The 20,814-nt window shown below is 40.6% G+C and overlaps 1 long non-coding RNA gene across 1 annotated transcript in view; it reads right to left on the bottom strand.

Moving 5' to 3' along the window:
• LOC128579577 (uncharacterized) overlaps positions 1-20,814 on the bottom strand; it is a 225,545-nt gene that overhangs the window by 192,631 nt on the left and 12,100 nt on the right. The window lies entirely within an intron of this gene.

Genomic DNA, 20,814 nt, shown 5'->3' with positions numbered 1-20,814 from the left:
GCTATCTGACACGCTCTATTACCAAGTATTCCACTTTAAATTCCAGTCAAATTACAATCTTGGGCTCTGTTGCTCATAAGGTTGTACCTTATAAACATACAAAATGTGACATTATAAAAAATCCCCTTGTATATCATAACTCAAAGTTCTTTTCAATGCTCAGGATCCTTTATTCAGCATTTGGAACTTAACAGAATTGGAAGTGCAGTCATAAATCTCTCCATGGTAATAGAATAAGAGCTAAACATCACCATGTGGGCATTGGGAACACTTCAAGCAGAGATTAACAGCCTAGCATCTGTTGTAATTCAAAATCACCACATCCTGGATGCTTTGATAGCTCAACAAAGAAGAGCTTGTGCTGTTATTTGGGGGAAAATGTTGTTTTTGCATAAATCAGTCAGGGAAAACAGAGACTGATCTACATCTCTTAAAGAACAAGATAAACATTCTTCATCAAATTAATGAAGTGAAAACATTCTATTGAACTGACCTTTTCCCAGGAATGGGAGACTGGTTTAATGGGGGTATGAGGAAATGTGCTTAGATCTGTTCTTTTCTGCTTATTCATTCTCATCCTAATTTATAGTCTCTTTTTTTTGAGACAGAGTCGCACTATGTCACCCTTGGTAGAGTGTTGTGGCATAACAGATCACAGCAGCCTCAAAATCTTGGGCTGAAGCAATTCTCTTGCCTCAGTCTCCCAAGTAGCTGGGACTACAGGTGCCCACCGCAATGCCTGGCTATTTTTGTTGTTTTTGTTGTCACAGTTGTCATTGTTACCTTAGCCAGCCAGGCTGGGTTCAAACTTACCAGCCTCAATGTATGTGTCCAGTGCCTTACCCAAGGCAGGTATGGGTGCCACCTCTAATTTATACTATTATATGTCTTACCAAACATCTTATCTTATTACTAAATTGCTAACCTGCTTTCTCTCTCTCTACATTTACCACCTCAGCACTTAATGTTTGAAACTTCTAGGGAAGTTCCAGACCAGAGAAATGAAGGAGCTAAGGAAATTTCACCCTCAAATATAATTCCTTGGTATGTATATATATATATATATATATATATATATATATATATATAATGAATTAAAAGGCAATTCATGACCAGAAAGCACTGGCCTCCCCTCTATAAAACCCAAGTACCCTGATTTAAAATCAGAAAAGGCTGCTGGCCTCCTTATCACATGCTAATAGATCTGGCTCCAGGGTCATTTGAAGCTCAATACCTGTCTCTCACGTTAGTTTACAAATCAATCTGTTTCCACTCATCTACACTCTCCCACCATAGCAACTACTTGATACATGTATACGTTCCAGTTTCTCTCCTATCTTCTTTCTAAAAAGCATCTTTAAAAGTCACTGACCATCACTGAGACTTTGGGTACTCATTCTTATGCTTCCCCCCATTCACGTGGTATTTGGAAATAACCTTTCTCTTATTGTTGCAGAAAGACAAGGCCCAAAGGAGAGAAAGAGCACCCAAACACCACATTTATAAGAGGAAGGGCTTTATTCACCAGCTGGGAGCTTATAGAAGAATTCCAAACAGCCGTGCTCCCTGACTGCCTTGGTCTTTCTCTTTTTATTGACAGTCAAAAAGTTCCACCCCACAGGTACCCTTCTCATTGGCCAGTTTGAATCAAGCGGGAGATGCTATTCCACCCTTACAGAACTACAGGATTTCACAGAACTTAGAAATTTCCAAGTTTCAGGAAGTTAAGTTTATAAATTCCCAAGAGCTGAGTCACCGTGGAGCAGACCCTGCATATGTATCCTGGTGGTCTCCTTGAGAAGACCTGTTCTTCTAGACCTCACCCTTTGCGGCTATCCTCTCTCATTCCCCTCTTTTGAGATTCCAAGATATTTTAATTTGAGGTCTCACTATCAGCTTGTTTCTGCAGGTGCCAAGATTAGTTACTTTTCAGCACTGAGGTTTTAGGGACTGTGACTCTTCTTGGGTTCTCTACTCAGGCCTTAATAGTACCATGGTGGTGGGCTAATATATATATGAGTTTTTACGTTTCCCTGTGACATTCCCCCACTTTTCCAAAGTTCAAAGTCCAAAAAGTCCCTTGAGGAGTTTCCTCAAGCTTCAGCTGTGCGTTGACCAGCCAGCTCCCAGTATGTGGCTGGAGCATGGCATGTTGATTGTTTCAAAAGTTACCTTTACTTTCCAAGAAGCAGTGAAGCCCTAGTCAGCCAGCTATGATGATTCCAGGTATTTCTTTCACCTTTACTGCTGTGCATGTGGTCAGGATGATGGTGTAAAGTTCTTTCTACCTTGGTTTCAGGGGGACCAGGTTCTGATTCCAGACCTAGACTGGGTCCCCTTGATCCTCCAGAGAGAAAGGATGTACAGACAGAAAAGACTAAACAGAACACAGTTAATTATCCCAGTGGAGATTTTCCTTGTTACTCTTTCTAGGGTTTTTATCTATTCAGTTCAGTCTTTTCTAGTTCTTTTAGGAGTTCCTGCTAAATTGCAGAGAATTGACAGAGACCTCTTTGAACAACACCAGTGGCAAGGCCTGCATCCAGTTAAGCTTTGCTTCCTAGCAGAGTTTACCAATTTCTGCTTTTATGGTCCGTTCATACACTTTATCCTGTATAATCTTTGAGGCCTATAAATTATTTAAAGCTTTAGCTTATTATTTGCACTAGTTCTGTTATGAAGGCTAGCCCATTATCAACTTTTAAACAGAGTGGTAACTTAAACCATGGGACGATTTCTCCGGGTAATACTTTACTACTTTAGGAGTCCTTTTTATCCCAGTGGGAAAGGCTTTTACCTATTCCAAGTCTGCTAGACCATCACCAGCCAGTACTTGTTCCCTCTAAACCTGGGCATTTCAGTAAGGTCTACCTGGAAGTCCTTGAAGGGCGTTGCTCCATACGAGTGGATTCCTCGGGATACTGTTAGTCCTTGGCACGCGTTGAACTGGCTGCTGGTGATACACTGTAGACTGACAGTTTTGGCCATGGATGCCAGGTGGGAGATGTAGAAGTACTGGCCCAGCAACATTATCAAACACTCTTTGTCACCACGGTGGCTCCTAGAATCTGGGGGACTGCTACTTGTCCATCTGGCATCTTTATTCATTGTCCCTCTGCTTCCTGGCTCCCTTCTGCTGCCAAACATTCCCTCTCCTCCCTGGAGTAGATAGAGTGAGTTCCAGGACCCATGGGATGAGGGGAGCCTCTTGCGACACCTGGTATGGCTGGGAGGCAGCCCTTTTTGCCTCAGTACTAACCCCAGTGTCAGTTTAGTGATGATGGAAGCATTTCTTTGATGTCCACAACAGTGCATAACTGCCACTTTTTGGGGATTCCATACTGCCTCTCGCGATTGGAGCATTACTTACTGATACATAATGTCCTTTTATCCCAGAATTTAATAGTCCCTTCTCCTTGTACAATGCCCTGCGTACTTGGAGAGTCAGAAAAGCATTCAAATTTTTCCTTTGACTTAGTTCTAAGGCTCCAGTCAAGGCAATGAACTCAGCCTTCTGAGCCAATGTTCCTTGGGGTAGGGGCTTAGTCTCTGTTAAGGTAACCACTGCATACCCAGCCCTCCACTCACCTTGCACCGTCATGTAACTGCTTCCATCTGCATACAAGTCCCAATCTGCATCTGTCCAGGGCTGGTCAGGCAAGTCAGGTCTGCTAGAGTACACATTATCTATAACTTCCGTACAGTTATGCTCAGTCTCTCTTTCACTGACTGGAAGGAGCGTGGCTTGTTTCAGAGTGTTGCATTAGCCAAAAATGTCCCTTAGTGTCCATTAAATTGACCACAGAGTAGGGTACTTTCACTCAGATCCTGTCCTAGAGTCAGCTTGTCAGCTTCTTGCACAAGGATAGCAGTAGCGGGTAGAGCCCGTAAGCATGGTGACCATCCTTTTACCACTCCATCCAACTGCTTAGAGAGGTAAGCTACAGGCCTTGGCCAGGACCCAACCAGCTGGGTTAACACACCCACAGCCATTTTATCTCTCTGAGACATACAGAGTAAAGGGTTTGGCCAAGTCTGGCAGTCCCAATGCAGGTGCAGCCATCAGCCTCATCTTTAGCTGGGAGAAGGCACATTCCTGTTCTCCTTCCCACTCCAAGGGCTCTTCCTTCTCTTCTTTAGTTGCGTCATACAAGGGCTTAGCTCAGACAACAATGTTGGGGATTCAAATATGACAGAAGCCGACTGGGCCTAAGAACTTCCAAACCTGCTTTTGGCTCATGGTGCTGAGGAGGCAATTAATGACCTGCCTCCATTTTGTGCCTAGATACCTCTACCCCTGCTTGACAGTAAATCTTAGATAACGTATTTGCTGCCGGCAAATCTGGGCCTTCCATTTGGATACTTTATAGCCACATACCTCTAGATGTCATAAAAGATAGTCCATGCCTTGGGCGCAGCCCTCCTGGGTAGGGTGTCCTGAAAGGAGGTCATCGACATATTGGAACAGCACACATTCTAATTCCTCAGCTTGGAATTTCTGGAGGTCACAAGCCAGCGCTTCTCCAAAAATCATGGGTGTTTTGAACCCCTGTGGCAACCTGGTCCATGTGCACTGTTTCCATGTCTGGTCTCTCCCACTGGAAAGAAAACAGCCTCTGGCTTCCCAGAGCCAGCCTTATACTGAAAGATATATCTTTTAAGTCCAGACAAATGGGCCGCTTGGCTTCTGCTGACAGTAGATTCAACAGAGTATGTCTCATTTTATAAGTTGACAGTACAGACAAGTCTGGGATCTAAATACAGGTGGACCACAGCCTCTTTTTTCTCCTTTTAAACTATTTTTCTCTCTCCAATTTCTCTCTTTACTAAAGGCAAATTATAGTAGAACTAACTTATTTGCCAAAATAAACTGTACCTTCAGTATATGGGGTCTGATTATTTCCATAAAGTGCAGTAAGAATAATTAATTATTAGCCATCTAGGCTCTTCTTTCCTTTAAAATTGGCTTTGCTGGAACCTTTTATAAGGAATGTCAGGCTGGACTTTTTGAAAGCCTTTCAGAGCCCAAGTTTTATCTGTGCCATTAGATACCTGTATGTATTGGGTAAATCCCTCTTCTCTTGAGGTCCCCAAGCACATTTCGATTCCTGGACCCATCAGCAAGCGTCCTTCATTACTTACCAGAGATCAGGAAATGTTACTGATGGGTATCTGGCCAGTTTTCCAAAGGGCTTTTTTTATTGGCCTTATAAAGTCAACCTTAATTCTTTAATGCAGTCTGGACACCTCTGGAAATGCTATTCCAGCCAAAGCCTTGGTAAAATAATGAGTGCCTTCATCATGTCATATAGAACAAAACAGATTCTTATTGAACTTATGAAAATAACTGTATTGTCAGAAATTAAGAATATATACAAATGGCTTGCAAATTCCGGAGAAAACAAGGAGAGAGAAAAATACATGTTTCAAACTCTGCTTATAAGTACACAAATTGCTTGAAAAACTACAAATAGCTCAAAAGACAGAAAATTATTTCTTGACTTCTGGAAAACAGAACACAGAAAGAATCAACAATATTTTGACCAAAAAGCCATTTCAAACTAGCCCAGATCCGCTTAACCGATTTCTATTCTGTTGAGTTAGGTTAGCAATACTCATAGACATGTTAACTTTCCAATGAACGTTCTAAAAATCTGCTTTTTAGTCTGGCGGTATTCAATTTCCAAAGACATCAGGAATTTGAATTTGAGAGAATTTGTCAGCCTCTCTTAATATTTTTTTTTTCTTTTTAGGATAAACTTTGGACTCAGCCAGTTACATAAAAAATACTTTCTTTTTTAGATGAATTGAAATTATTACCAACAATATATGTTAGGACAGACCAATGTCTTATACATTAGGACAGACCAATGCTTTATAATATTGGAACATATATATAACCATAACCTACATAAAATTAATCACCATTTCATATTTGACAATGTTTCCTATATATTTTGAATAAATCAAATAAGTTTAATTTGTTTTCCCATGACTTTCAGTGGTCTTAATATTTCAAGAAGGCTAAATTTAAAGTTGTGTTTTTTTTTCCGCTGTTGGCCTTGGCCAAGTTTGAACCCACCAGTCTCAGTGCATGTGGCCAGCGTTGCAACCACTGCCCTGTGGGCTCCAAGCCCCAGATTTAGAGTTTTTATTTTGAAAGTTTTGTCAAATATCAAAGGCCTAAAACATTTGTTTAAAGAAAATTACAAGCCAAAAGATTTTAAAGGAAATAAATAGTCAACTGGATCATATGTAAATTCTTTCACAAATTCTCTTTTATGAGCTTCATTTAACCTACACAGACCATTTACAAACATTCTAAACTTTCTTTAACTTTTGCCCTGCCTTTCACTTTCTTATACAACCATTCTGTTTTCAGTGCAAATTTTATCACACAAGATTCTTTCTTTACACAATGCCATTCTCCTTTCTGTTTAATTTCTCTTACTCAAAAACTCACTTCCCACAAAACAGGATCCCAGTTTACCATGAAGTCACCCATTCACTCGGCCAAACTGATAACTAGAAGGTTTAAAAGGCAAGAATCTTATTCTTTGACAAAGATTCAGTTTCCACAACAATTTAAACAACCAAATTATTACATTTTACAAATGAGAGACATTTTATGAGATATAAGATTGATACAGGATTTTCCCACTCTGGAAAGGGAACCCCCATTTTTCAGGCTCAGGTGAGCTTAGACATCAGACTCCCATCTCCAGGCACAAACCCTCCGAGCCCCAGCAAGGTCATAAACAAAGCAGCCGAAATCTTTTGGAAGGCTCCACCCTAAGGAGCACACACCTTAATCCCCTCTCCAGACAAAAACTGCAACAAAGACCTAATAACCTTGTCCAGGGTGAGGCGCTGCATTGATTCATTTGATAGAACACCCTTTCAGTTTGTAAAGTTATTTTTCCATCTACCAAGTCCTGGACAAAATATCTCTCAGAGATAATTATTTACCCCTAGAAAAAGGACTTATGCAGGGAACCTCCAATCTGGGCCTCCTCCCCACTTCCAGAGGCTCTTCACCTTGGAAACCTGTTGCTTATATGGATACAGCCTCATTCAGCATGAAATTTACACTCTCTTCCCCATATTTCCAAGGGCCATCCAGAGCTCACTGGACTGCCTAAACCACAAAACTTTTCAAGGCACAACCCCTCTGCCAATAGCTCTGGCACTCTCCACTCTCACTGCGTGCCCCTCAGTCCAACAAAATGCCATTTTATCACTGATCTGTGGCCCGCTGGCACAATTCTCAAATTACTGAGACCAAACACTCACTGAAGAAATTCCGGTAACAAAACTACAACAACATTCTTTCTAATGTCTTTTCATACCACCCCCCCCAAGTCCCACATGGCCAAGTCAGGAAGATTGTTCAAGTCACCACCAAAGACAGAAAGCAGAAAACCTGGAACTTCCAGTTTCTCTCATAATAGCCAGGAGGCAAAGTTGGAGCAGGAAAGAAAGGCACACTCACACATTTGTTTCACCCCATGAATGGAGGGGGGGTGAACCCCACCTATTGTTACCCATCTCGGTCGTTCTCAAAGCACTCACATGCACACAATTCCAACCCAGTTCTTTTTCTTTTATTAAATCATAGCTGTGTACATCAATATAATCATGGGGCATCATTCACTAGCTTCACAGACCATTTACCAAGTTTCACATATACCCTTGTAAGATGCACCGCTGGTGTAATCCCACCAATACCCTTCCCTCTACCCTCCTCTGCCCTCCCTCCTCCCTCCCCTCCCTATCCTCCTTCCCCCTATTCTTAGGTTGTAACTGGGTTGTAGCTTTCATGTGAAAACCCTAAATTAGTTTCATAGTAGGGCTGAGTACATTGAGTACTTTTTCTTCCATTCTTGAGATACTTTACTAAGAAGAATATGTTCTAGCTCCATCCATGTAAACATGAAAGAGGTAAAGTCTCCATCTTTCTTTAAGGCTCCATAATATTCCATGGTGTACATATACCACAATTTATTAATCCACTCGTGGATCGATGGGTTACTTGGGCTTCTTCCATGACTTAGCAAATATGAATTGGGCTGCAATAAACATTCTGGTACAAATATCTTTGTTATGATATGATTTTTGGTCTTCTGGGTATATGCCCAGTAGAGGGATTACAGGATCGAATGGCAGATCTATTTTTAGATCGCTAAGTGTTCTCCATATCTCTTTCCAAAAGGAACGTATTAATTTGCATTCCTACCAGCAGTGCAAAAATATTCCCTTTTCTCCACATCGGCGCCAACATCTCTGGTCTTGGGATTTTGTGATATAGGCTAGTCTCACTGGAGTTAGATGGTATCTCAAAGTAGTTTTGATTTGCATTTCTCTGATGATTAAATATGATGAGCATTTTTTCTTATGTCTGAAGGCCGCGAGCCTGTCTTCTTCAGAGAAGTTTCTCTTCAAATCCCTTGCGCAGCCTGCGATGGGATCCCTTGTTCTATTCTTGATAATGTGTTTGAGATCTCTGTGGATTCTGGTTGTTAAATCTTTGTCGGAGACATAACCTGCAAATATCTTCTCCCATTCTGAGGGCTGTTTGTTTGCCTTCCTTTCTGTGTTCTTGCCTGTGCAGAAGCTTTTTAGTTTGATCAAGTCCCAGTAGTGTATTTTTGAAGCTGCTTCAATTGCCCGGGGGTCCTCCTCATAAAATACTCGCCCAGACCTATATCTTCAAGGGTTTTCCCTGCACTCTCCTCTAGTATCTTTATAGTTTCATGTCTTAAGTTTAAATCTTTGATCCAGTGAGAGTCTATCTTAGTTAATGGTGAAAGGTGTGGGTCCAGTTTCAGTCTTCTACAGGTTGCCAGCCAGTTCACCCAGCACCATTTGTTAAATAGGAAACCTTTTCCCCACTGAATATTTTTAATTGGCTTGTCAAAGATTAAATACCGGTAAGTAGCTGGGTTCATCTCTTGGTTCTCTGTTCTTTTCCAGACATCTACTTCTTTGTTTTTGTGCCAATACCATGCTGTTTTGATCACTGTTGATTTGTAGTGTAGTCTGAGGTCTGGTAGCGTAATTCCTCCTGCTTTGTTTTTATTTCTGAGTAATGTCTTGGCTATTCGAGGTTTTTTCTGATTCCATATAAAACGAAGTATTTTTTTTCCAGATCTTTAAAGTATGACAGTAGAGCTTTAATAGGGATTGCATTGAAATTTTATGTTGCTTTGGGAAGTATGAACATTTTAACTATGTTGATTCTTCCCAGCCGTGAGCATGGTATATTTTTCCATTTGTTAATATTTTCGGCTATTTCTTTTCTTAGAGTTTCATAGTTCTCTTTATAGAGATCTTTCACATCCTTTGTTAGATAAATTCCCAAATATTTCATCTTCTTTAGGACTACTGTGAATGGGATAACTGTTTTTTCAACTTGACTATTGTTGGTATGTATAAAGGCTACCGATTTATGAATGTTGATTTTGAAACCTGAGACGCTGCTATATTCCTTGATCACTTCTAAGAGTTATGTAGTAGAGTCCCTAGTGTTTTCCAGATATACTATCATATCATCTGTGAAGAGCGAAAGTTTGATCTCTTCTGACCCTATATGGATACCCTTGATCGCCTTTTCTTCCCTAATTGTGGTGGCTAAAACTTCCATTACAATGTTTAAAAGCAGTGGACACAATGAGCAGCCTTGTCTGATTCCTGATCTGAGTGGAAATGATTCCAATTTACCTGCATTCAATATGATATTGGCTGTGGGTTTGCTGTAGATGGTCTCTCAGTTTAAGAAATGTCCCTTCTATACAGACTTTCTTAAGTGTTCTGGTCATGAAGGGATGCTGGATATTATCAAAAGCTTTTTCTGCATCCATTGAGAGAATCATATGGTCTTTGTTTATTAATTTATTTATGTGCTGGATTACATTTATAGATTTACGTATATTGAACCAGGCTTGAGACCCTGGGATAAAACCAATTTGGTCATGATGTATAATTTGTTTGATGTGTTGTTGGATTCTGTTTGTTAGGATCTTGTTGAATATTTTTGCATCCATATTCATTAGTGATATCGGTCTGTAATTTTCTTTTCTTGTTGGGTCTTTTCCTGGTTTGGGGATCAGGGTGATGTTTGCTTCATAGAACGTGTTGGGTAGTCTTCCTTCTTTTTCTACATTTTGGAAGAGGTTGAGTAATATAGGTACTAATTCCTCTTTAAAACTTTGGTAGAATTCTGACATGAAACCATCTGGCCCCGGACTTGTCTTTTTAGGGAGGTTTTGTGTGGTTGATAATATTTCCGAACTTGATATGGGCCTGTTCAACATTTCCACCTGATTCTGGCTAAGACTTGGAATGTGACGTGCTTACAAGTATCGGTCAATCTCCTTCAGATTTTCATGTTTCTGAGAATACAGTTTCTTGCAATATTCATTAGGGATTTTTTTTTTTTTTTATTGTTGGGGATTCATTGAGGGTACAATAAGCCAGTTACACTGATTGCAATTGTTATCAAAAGTCCCTCTTGCAATCATGTCTTGCCCCCATAAAGTGTGACACACACTAAGGCCCCACCCTCCTCCCTCCATCCCTCTTTTTGCTCCCCCCCCATAACCTTAATTGTCATTAATTGTCCTCATATCAAGATTGAGTACATAGGATTCATGCTTCTCCATTTTTGTGATGCTTTACTAAGAATAATGTCTTCCACGTCCATCACGGTTAATACGAAAGATGTAAAGTCTCCATTTTTTTTAATGGCTGAATAGTATTCCATGGTATACATATAAAACAGCTTGTTAATCCATTCCTGGGTTGGTGGGCATTTAGGCTGTTTCCAAATTTTGGCAACGGTAAATTGAGCTGCAATAAACAATCTAGTACAAGTGTCCTTATGATAAAAGGATTTTTTTCCTTCTGTGTAGATGCCCAGTAATGGGATTGCAGGATCGAATGGGAGGTCTAGGTTGAGTGCTTTGAGGTTTCTCCATACTTCCTTCCAGAACGGTTGTACTAGTTTGCAGTCCCACCAGCAGTGTAGAAGTGTTCCCTTCTCTCCACATCCACGCCAGCATCTGCAGTTTTGGGATTTTGTGATGTGGGCCATTCTCACTGGGGTTAGAAGATATCTCAGGGTTGTTTTGATTTGCATTTATCTAATGTATAGAGATGATGAACATTTTTTCATGTGTTTGTTAGCCATTCGTCTGTCGTCTTTAGAGAAAGTTCTATTCATGTCTCTTGCCCATTGATATAAGGGATTGTTGGCTTTTTTCATGTGGATTAATTTGAGTTCTCTATAGATCCTGGTTATCAAGCTTTTGTCTGACTGAAAATATGCAAATATCCTTTCCCATTGTGTAGGTTGTCTCTTTGCTTTGGTTATTGTGTCCTTAGCTGTACAGAAGCTTTTCAGTTTAATGAAGTCCCATTTGTTTATTTTTGTTGTTGTTGCAATTGCCATGGCAGTCTTCTTCATGAAGTCTTCCCCCAGGCCAATATCTTCCAGTGTTTTTCCTATGCTTTCTTTGAGGATTTTTATTGTTTCATGCCTTAAGTTTAAGTCCTTTATCCATCTTGAATCAATTTTTGTGAGTGGGGAAAGGTGTGGGTCCAGTTTCAGTCTTTTACATGTAGACATCCAGTTCTCCCAACACCATTTACTGAATAAGGAGTCTTTCCCCCAAGGTAAGTTCTTGTTTGGTTTATCAAAGATTAGGTGGTTGTAAGATGTTAGTTTCATTTCTTGGTGTTCAATTCGATTCCAAGTGTCTATGTCTCTGTTTTTGTGCCAGTACCATGCTGTCTTGACCACTATGGCTTTGTAGTACAGACTAAAATCTGGTATGCTGATGCCCCCAGCTTTATTTTTGTTACTAAGAACTGCCTTAGCTATACGGGTTTTTTTCCGGTTCCATACAAAACGCAGAATCATTTTTTCCAAATCTTGAAAGTACGATGTAGGTACTTTGATAGGAATGACATTGAATAGGTAGATTGCTTTGGGAAGTATAGACATTTTAACAATGTTAATTCTTCCCATCCATGAGCATGGTATGCTCTTCCATTTGTTAATATCCTCTGCTATTTCCTTTCTGAGGATTTCATAGTTTTCTTTATAGAGGTCCTTCACCTCCTTCGTTAGGTATATTCCTAGGTATTTCATTTTCTTTGAAATTATGGTGAAGGGAGTTGTGTCCTTAATTAGCTTCTCATCTTGACTGTTATTGGTGTATACAAAGGCTACTGACTTGTGGACATTTATTTTATATCCTGAAACATTACTGTATTTTTTAATGACTTCTAGGAGTCTTGTGGTTGAGTCTCTGGGGTTCTCTAAGTATAAGATCATGTCGTCAGCAAAGAGGGAGAGTTTGACCTCCTCTGCTCCCATTTGGATTCCCTTTATTTCCTTGTCTTGCCTAATTGTATTGGCTAGAACTTCCAGCACTATGTTGAATAGTAAAGGTGACAGAGGACAACCTTGTCTGCTTCCAGTTCTAAGAGGAAAAGCTTTCAGTTTTACTCCATTCAGTAAAATATTGGCTGTGGGTTTTTCATAGATAGCTTCAATCAGCTTTAGAAATGTGCCACCTATGCCTATACTCTTCAGTGTTCTAATTAGAAAAGGATGCTGGATTTTATAAAATGCTTTTTCTGCATCTATTGAGAGGATCATATGATCTTTATTTTTGCCTCTGTTAATATGGTGGATAACGTTTATTGACTTGCGTATGTTAAACCAGCCTTGCATCCCTGGGATGAAGCCTACTTGATCATGATGAATGACTTTTTTGATGATAAGCTGTAATCTATTGGCTAGGATTTTGTTGAGAATTTTTCCATCTATATTCATGAGTGAGATTGGTCTGAAATTCTCCTTTTTGCTTGGGTCTTTTCCTGGTTTTGGTATCAGGGTGATGTTTGCTTCATAGAATGTGTTGGGGAAGATTCCTTCTTCCTCAGTTTTTTGGAATAATTTCTGCAGTACAGGAATAAGCTCTTCCTTGAAGGTTTGATAGAATTCTGGAGTGAAGCCATCTGGACCAGGGCATTTTTTAGTTGGAAGCTTTTTTATGGTTTCTTTGATCTCAGTGCTTGAAATTGGTCTGTTCAGGAGGTCTATTTCTTCCTGGCTAAGTCTAGGGAGAGGGTATGATTCCAAATATTGATCCATTTCCTTCACATTTTCAAATTTCTGGGCATAGAATTTCTGGTAGTATTCAGAGATGATCTCTTGTATCTCTGTAGGATCAGTTGTTATTTCCCCTTTATCGTTTCTGATTGAGGTTACTAGAGATTTTAATTTTCTATTTCTAGTTAGTCTGGCCAATGGTTTATCTATTTTATTTATTTTTTCAAAAAACCAACTCCTTGTTTCATTAATTTTCTGAATGATTCTTTTGTTTTCAATTTCATTGATCTCTGATTTGATTTTGGAGATTTCTTTTCTTCTACTGAGTTTAGGCTTAGATTGTTCTTCTTTTTCCAATTCCATAAGATATCTTGTGAGATTGTTCATGTGCTCTCTTTCTGTTTTTCGAATGTAGGCATCTAAAGCGATGAATTTTCCTCTCAAAACTGCTTTTGCAGTATCCCACAGGTTTTGGTAGCTTGTGTCTTCATTGTTGTTATGCTCAAGGAAGTTAATGATTTCCTGTTTTATTTCTTCCTTCACCCATCTGTTATTCAACAGAAGATTGTTTAATTTCCATGCCTTTGGGTGGGGTTGAGCATTTTTGTTAGAGTGGAGTTCCACCTTTAGTGCCTTTTGGTCTGAAAAGATACAAGGTAAAATTTCAATTCTTTTGATTCTGTTGATATTTGTTTTGTGTCCCAGGATATGATCAATTTTGGAGAATGTTCCATGGGGTGATGAGAAGAATGTATATTCTTTATCTTTGGGGTGGAGTGTTCTATATACGTCTATCAAGCATAATTGTTCTAGGGTCTCATTTAAATCTCTTACATCTTTGTTTAATTTCTGTTTAGAGGATCTGTCCAGCTCTGTTAGAGGTGTGTTAAAGTCCCCTGTTATGATGGTATTATCAGATATCATATTGCTCAGACTGAGTAAGGTCTGCTTCAAGAATCTGGGAGCATTTAAATTGGGTGCATAAATATTTAGAATTGAAATGTCTTCTTGTTGTAGTTTTCCCTTGACCAATATAAAGTGACCTTCTTTGTCTTTTTTGACTTTAGTTGCTTTAAATCCACATGTATCTGAAAATAAGATTGCAACTCCTCTTTTCTTCTGAATTCCATTTGCCTGAAAAATTGTCTTCCAACCCTTGACTCGGAGCTTTAATTTGTCTTTTGAAGCCAGGTGTGTTTCTTGCAGACAGCAAATGGATGGCTTGTGTTTTTTAATCCAGTCAGCCAATCTATGTCTCTTCAGTGGGGAATTCAAGCCATTAACATTTATTGAGATAATTGATAAGTGTGGTAGTATTCTATTCGTCTTATTTGGTGAGAGTCCATTGCTTAGTTTTATCTTTTGTATCAGTGTGTAGGTTAGGTTCTGTCCTTTGATTTCTGAGTTCTTACTTTGCTGCTGATCCATTGTGGTGGTCAGTGTGCAGAACAGGTTGAAGTATTTCTTGTAGAGCTGGTCTTGTTGTGGCAAATTTCCTCAATGTTTGTATATCCGTAAATGATTTGATTTCTCCGTCAATTTTGAAGCTTAGCTTAGCAGGGTACAGAATTCTGGGCTGAAAATTGTTCTGTTTAAGTAGATTAAAGGTAGATGACCACTGTCTTCTTGCTTGGAAAGTTTCATTAGAGAAGTCTGCGGTAACTCTGATGGATTTGCCCCTGTAGGTCAACTGGCGCTTACTCCTGGCAGCTTGCAGAATCTTTTCTTTTGTCTTGACTTTGGACAGGTTCATCACAATGTGTCTTGGAGAAGCTCGGTTAGAGTTGAGGCGACCCGGTGTCCGATATCCCTCTGAAAGCAGTGTGTCAGAATCTTTGGTGATATTTGGGAAATTTTCTTTTGTAATATTCTCTAGTATGGCTTCCATTCCTCTGGGGCTTTCCTCTTCCCCTTCTGGAATTCCTATAACTCGTATGTTGGATGGCTTCATAAAGTCCCATAATTCTGACAGTGAACGTTCTGCTTTCTCTCTCTTCTTTTCTGCCTCTTTTACTGTCTGAGTTATCTGAAGAACTTTGTCTTCTACCTCTGAAATTCTTTCTTCTGCATGGTCTAACCTGTTGCTGATACTTTCCATTGCATCTTTAAGTTCCCTAATTGACTGTTTTAGTTCCTTCAGGTCTGCTATATCCTTTTTATATTCTTCATATCGTTCATCTCTTATTTGATTCTGTTTTTGGATTTCCTTTTGGTTATTTTCCACTTTATTAGCAATTTCCTTCATTGTTTCCATCATTTCTTTCATTGTTTTCAACATGTATATTCTAAATTCCCTTTCTGTAATTCCTAACATTTCTGTATAGGTGGAATCCTCTGCAGTAGCTACCTCATGGTCCCTTGGTGGGGTCGTTCTAGACTGGTTCTTCATGTTGCCTGGAGTTTTCTGCTGATTCTTCCTCATGAGTGATTTCTTTTATCTGTTTCCTTGCCCTAATTTTCCTTTCACTTCCTCTTGCTCTTTAAGTTCTTGTGCCTGTGGAGTAAGGGTTAGAGGACCAGAAGGGTGAGAAGGTTGAAGAGCAAAAAAAAAGGGAATGAAAGAAAGGAGGACCGAGTGATAAGAAAAAAAGAAAGATAGAGAAAGGAGGGGGTGGGTATAAGGAATATTGACAAAAAGAAAAGAGGTACAGAAAGAGGGAGGCAGGGCAATATAGGTGTACATTAGGGTACTTTGACACAACCTTAAAAAACCCCACCTTCTGGGGGTGCCCAGTTGCATGGTTCCCTTGAGGTCAGCAGCTCTTTGCTAACCTGGTAAGACACAGTACCCCACCTCCACGAAGTAGAGAGGAAAGACAAAAATGCTATAAATCAGACCAAAACAAGCAAACAGAAAACTTTACAGGGATAAAATTGGGTGAAAAACCAAATTATATCGGTAGAAACACTAGCAAAAATGAAGTTGAAGTTATTAAAAGAGGCAGCAACGGGAAATTATAATTAAACTTGGAAAATTTAGAAAGAAAAAGTGATCTGTGTGGAAAAGATTGAAATTAAAAAAACAAAAGAACATCAGCAACGTCAAAACAAACAAACAAAAAAGACAACCAAACCAAAAAAAAAAAAGAAAGAAAAAATACACAACCAAAAACAAAGCAGTTTGTATATGTTATTGAATATTGTCTGGGCACCACGTGGTCTTCTGGGGTATGAGATGTTAGTCACAGTTCTGATACAACTGGAGGCTGCTGATTTCTCAAACCCCAGCAGGTAGACACCCTAAATCTCTCTTCAGCCTACTTAAAAGGCACTTTGAACTTGTAAACTTGCTGAGCAGAAGCTTTCCCAGCTTTCTCGCTGGAATCGCTGCTGAAGTGGCTATCCACTTACCCAGTGTGCCAAAACTGGTCTCACTCTGCCCCTGAGGTTTAGGGCTGCAAGGCGGCTCAGACCCCACCCTTAGGCTACTTGGTTGCTGGGTTACCAGCTCCCACCCGTTTCTTGCTTTGCGAAGCTGAGGGTGGAGCTTGCCGGGGCAGATCACTGACAATGGATCCGTGTGAAACACCACCAAACACTATTAGCTCTGTCTGGCTCAGCGGCTCAGACTGGGGCCCTAGACAACGGCCAAAGTTCTCCGCACTCCCGCTCAGGCCTTCCCCAGGGCAGTTCAACTCAGTGCCAAGTCCAAGGACATCAAAACAGTTCACAGGTAAGGCCTTTCTGGTTTGCAGTCTCGCTGCTACTGAACTTACAGTTGTGGGCGGGTTTAGACGGATTGAACACACGCGACCACTTGCCAGTTTTCCACGGTTTTATTCCTCCTCTTGGGGTCCAGAAGTCTCTCGCTGACTCCCTGTATCCTCATAGGAGTGATGATAGGCAGTTCCCACCAGCCAGAGATGCCTGGAGTCCTATCTCCCCAGACTCACGGTGCCCAGATGCAAGGAAGCTGTTACTCGGCCGCCCATTAGGGATTTTTTTTGATTTCTAAGGAGTCTGTTTCATCTTTGCTGTTTCTGATTGATGAAATTAGAGATTTTACTCTTTTTTTTCCTGATTAGGTTGGCCAAAGGTTTATCTATTTTATTGACCTTTTCGAAAAACCAGCTTTTTGAATTATTTATCTGTTGTATCATCCTTTTGTTTTCAATTTCATTTAATTCTGCTCTAATTTTGGTTATTTCTTTTCTTCTACTGGGTTTGGGGTTGGAATGTTCTTCCTTTTCCAGTTACTTGAGATGTCCCATTAAGTTGCCTCTCTTTCTGTTCTCTTGAGGAAGGCTTGCAGTGCTATAAATTTCCATCTTAGAACTGCTTTTGCGGTGTCCCGGAAGTTCTGATAGTTCGTGTCTTCATCGTTGTTTCGTTCCAAAAAATTGGCGATTACTTTCATTTTTTTTTTTTTTTTTTTTTGTAGAGACAGAGTCTCACTTTATGGCCCTCCATAGAGTGCCGTGGCTTCACACAACTCACAGCAACCTCCAACTTCTGGGCTTAAGCGATTCCCTTGCCTCAGCCTCCCGAGTAGGTGGGACTACCGGCGCCGGCCACAACGCCCGGGTATTTTTTGGTTGCAGTTTGGCCAGGGCCGGGTTTGAACCTGCCACCCTCGTTATATGGGGCCGGCGTCCTAGCGACTGAGCCACAGGCGCTGCCCGGCGATTTCTTTCTTAATCTCATCTCTGATCCAGCTATCATTCAACATAAGGCTATTTAACTTCCATGTTTTTGTATCAGTATGCAGATTCCTGTTGTTACTCAGCTCAAGTTTTATTCCATGGTGGTCCGAGAAGAAGCATGGAATAATTTCTATTCCTTTAAGTTACTGAGGTTAGACTTGTGACCTAAGATATGATTGATTTTGGAGTAAGTTCCATGGGCTGATGAGAAGTATGCGTATTCAGTTTTGTTGGGATGAAATGTTTTGTAGATGTCTGCTAAATCCAAATGTTGGATGGTTAGGTTTAAATCTAAGATTTCTTTGCTCAGCTTCTTGTTGGAGGATCAATCCAACACTGCCAAAGAAGTGTTGAAATCTCTGACTATTTTGGAGCTGGAGGAAATAAAGTTGCTCATGTCTGTTAGATTTTCTCTTATAAATTGAGATGTATTCTGGTTGGGTGCATAGATATTAATAAATGATGTCTCATCATATTGAGTATTACCCTTAACAAATATGAAGTGACCATTCTTGTCCTTCCTTACTTTTGTTGATTTAAAGCCTATTGTATCTGCAAATAAAATTGCAACACCTGCTTTTTTCTGATTACCATTTGCCTGAAATATGGATGATCATCCTTTCACCCTGAGTCTGTATTTGTCTTTTAGGTTAAGATGTGACTCTTGTATGCAACAAATATCTGGCCTGAGTTTTTGTATCCAGTCAGCTAACCTATGCCTCTTTAGAGGACAGTTTAAGCTGTTCACATTAATGGAGAATATTGATAAGTCTGGTGAAGTTTTGGGTATCGAGTTTTTCAAAAGTCCAGTGGGCACTTTTAATCCTTTTGCCAGTGTGGAAATTGGAGTTTGATCCGAAGTTTCTGAGTGAGTTTACTTTTGTGCTATAGGATTGGGTTAGGCATTATGGAAGATAGGTCTGAGAATATCGTGAAGAGCTGGTTTTGTTATGGCAAATTTCTTCAACATAGGACTGTCATTCAAGTATTTAATTTCTCTGTCATAAATGAAACTCAGTTTAGCTGGATACAAGATTCGGGATTGAAAGTTATTTTGCTTTAGGAGATTAAAAGTCAGTGACCACCTTCTTCTGGCTTAAAAAGATTCAGCAGAGAGATCTGCAGTCATTCTAATATTCTTCCCTTTCAAGGTAATGGTTTTCTTTCTCCTGGCAGCTTTGAGGATTTTATCCTTCATATTAACTTTAGTGAAGTTAATTATGATACGCTTGGGGGATGTCTTATTGGAGTTGAGTCATGCTGGGGTTCTGAAGCTGTCTCCGATCTGAATTTCAGAATCTCTTGGTATGTCTGGAAAATTCTCTTTCATAATTTCATGCAGAAGGGCCTCTTTGCCCAGCGAGGCCACTTCATCTGTTTCTGGAACTCCAAATTTCGGATATTCACTTTCTTTGAATTATCCCAGAGCTCTCGGAGAGAATGATCCATTTTTGCTCTCCATTTCTCTTCCTCTTTGAGAGTTTGGGAGCGTATAAAGGCTTTATCTTTAATGTCAGAAATTTTTTTTCTGCTTGCTCCATTCTGTTGCTGAGGGATTCTACTGTATTTTTCATATCTTTGAGGGCTGCAAATTATTGCTTCAGTGTGTCTAAGTCTTTGGTGGTTTTGTCTTAAATTCTTGAGACAACTTTTGATTTTCTCCTCGAATTCCCAATTCCACTTTGTTAATCTTGTCTGCAATCCAAATTCTGAATTCGATTTCTGACATCTCAGCCAGTTGTTTATGAATAGGATCTTCAATTACATCTGCCATATCTTTCCTTGGGGGGGGTTTGATCTATTCTGGTTATTCATGTTACCAGATTTTTTCTGCTGATTCCGCCCCATGGTTGTTTTACTACTCCCTTTGATTTTTTCCCCCTGGGGCTTTGTTGAGGGCCTGTACAGTGTTGTGGCCTGAGAAACTGAGACCCTGTCTGGTGTGGTGGGGCTAACTGGTTCTGTCTTGTTTTCAGTTGGTTTCTGTTCCACCCTAGTGAAACAGATACTCTAGATTGAAGTCTCAGCTGTGGAGAAATATCAGCAATTAAGTCACCCCACCCCACCCCCACCAGCAAACAATTGGAAAAGGAAAGTCAAACCTTCCTACCACGGTGCACCCAGGGCGCCACCTGATTTGTCCTCAGGCGATTGGTTCAGTTCAAAAAGTCCAAATCAGTTCTCTCAGTCTGCACCTGTCTCGGGTGAGAGTTTAAGAGGTCTGTGGGAACTGGATCACAGGGGTCTGGTGACTACTCTGGTGTGGCTTTCTCCAGTGCTGCGTGGACTCAGGAGGAGCCACCCAGCAAATAGATCAGTCTGGGAAGGTTGATGCCTCCTTCCCCACCTTGCACCGCTGTCACACCCAGTCACTGATAGCCCTGCAGTTGGCTGACCCAATTGCCTATAGTGAATCGGTACTCCAGGAGTTTGTACCTGCCTGAATCACAAGGAAGTCTGCCAGGCCACTGTGTTCTGCTTCTCTCTAGCAGAAGGAGGTGAGGCCTGACAACCTTGGGCGCTTGATGAAGGTTGGGGGGTTTTCACTCAGGTCCAGACTCGCCCCTGATTAATGTTACTGACAGAACAGAATAGAACAACTCTGCGGTTCCCCTGCAGAAGAGAAGCTGAATTGAGTTCCAAATTAGCTTGTCTTTGCTCTTGTATTGTCTATAGGCTGATGATCCCCTGAGGTCCAGGTGCATCTTAGGTTTAGTATAGCAGACCTCTGGGTCAGCCCCACCCTGGGAGTTTCCCCCGTTTGCAAGTTGGAGTTGCCTAAGGCAAATCCTATACTCACAGTCTCTGGTTGCCCAGGGAGACAGGGGGTGTGGCTTCAGAATATTTGGTAGTGAACCATATTGCTAGCAAAAGAGGGCTGCTGCTTTATGGCTCAGGCAACTGCTGCTCCTGTGTAGCTCCCTTCCGGCCAACCATTTTCTCTCTGCTCCTGTACCCCAGAGTCTGCACTGACCAGCTGCAGCCCAGCACTGTCTACACCCCTCGAGCAATCGCCTAAGAGTCTGAACCCCTGGGGGACAGGCCTCTAGA

This window comes from Nycticebus coucang, unplaced genomic scaffold (genome assembly GCF_027406575.1).
Source record: "Nycticebus coucang isolate mNycCou1 unplaced genomic scaffold, mNycCou1.pri scaffold_66, whole genome shotgun sequence".
In the NCBI taxonomy this organism is placed as follows: Eukaryota; Metazoa; Chordata; class Mammalia; order Primates; family Lorisidae; genus Nycticebus; species Nycticebus coucang.
Note: the sequence above shows the minus strand (reverse complement) of the source record. Positions and strands in the feature narration are given on the sequence as shown.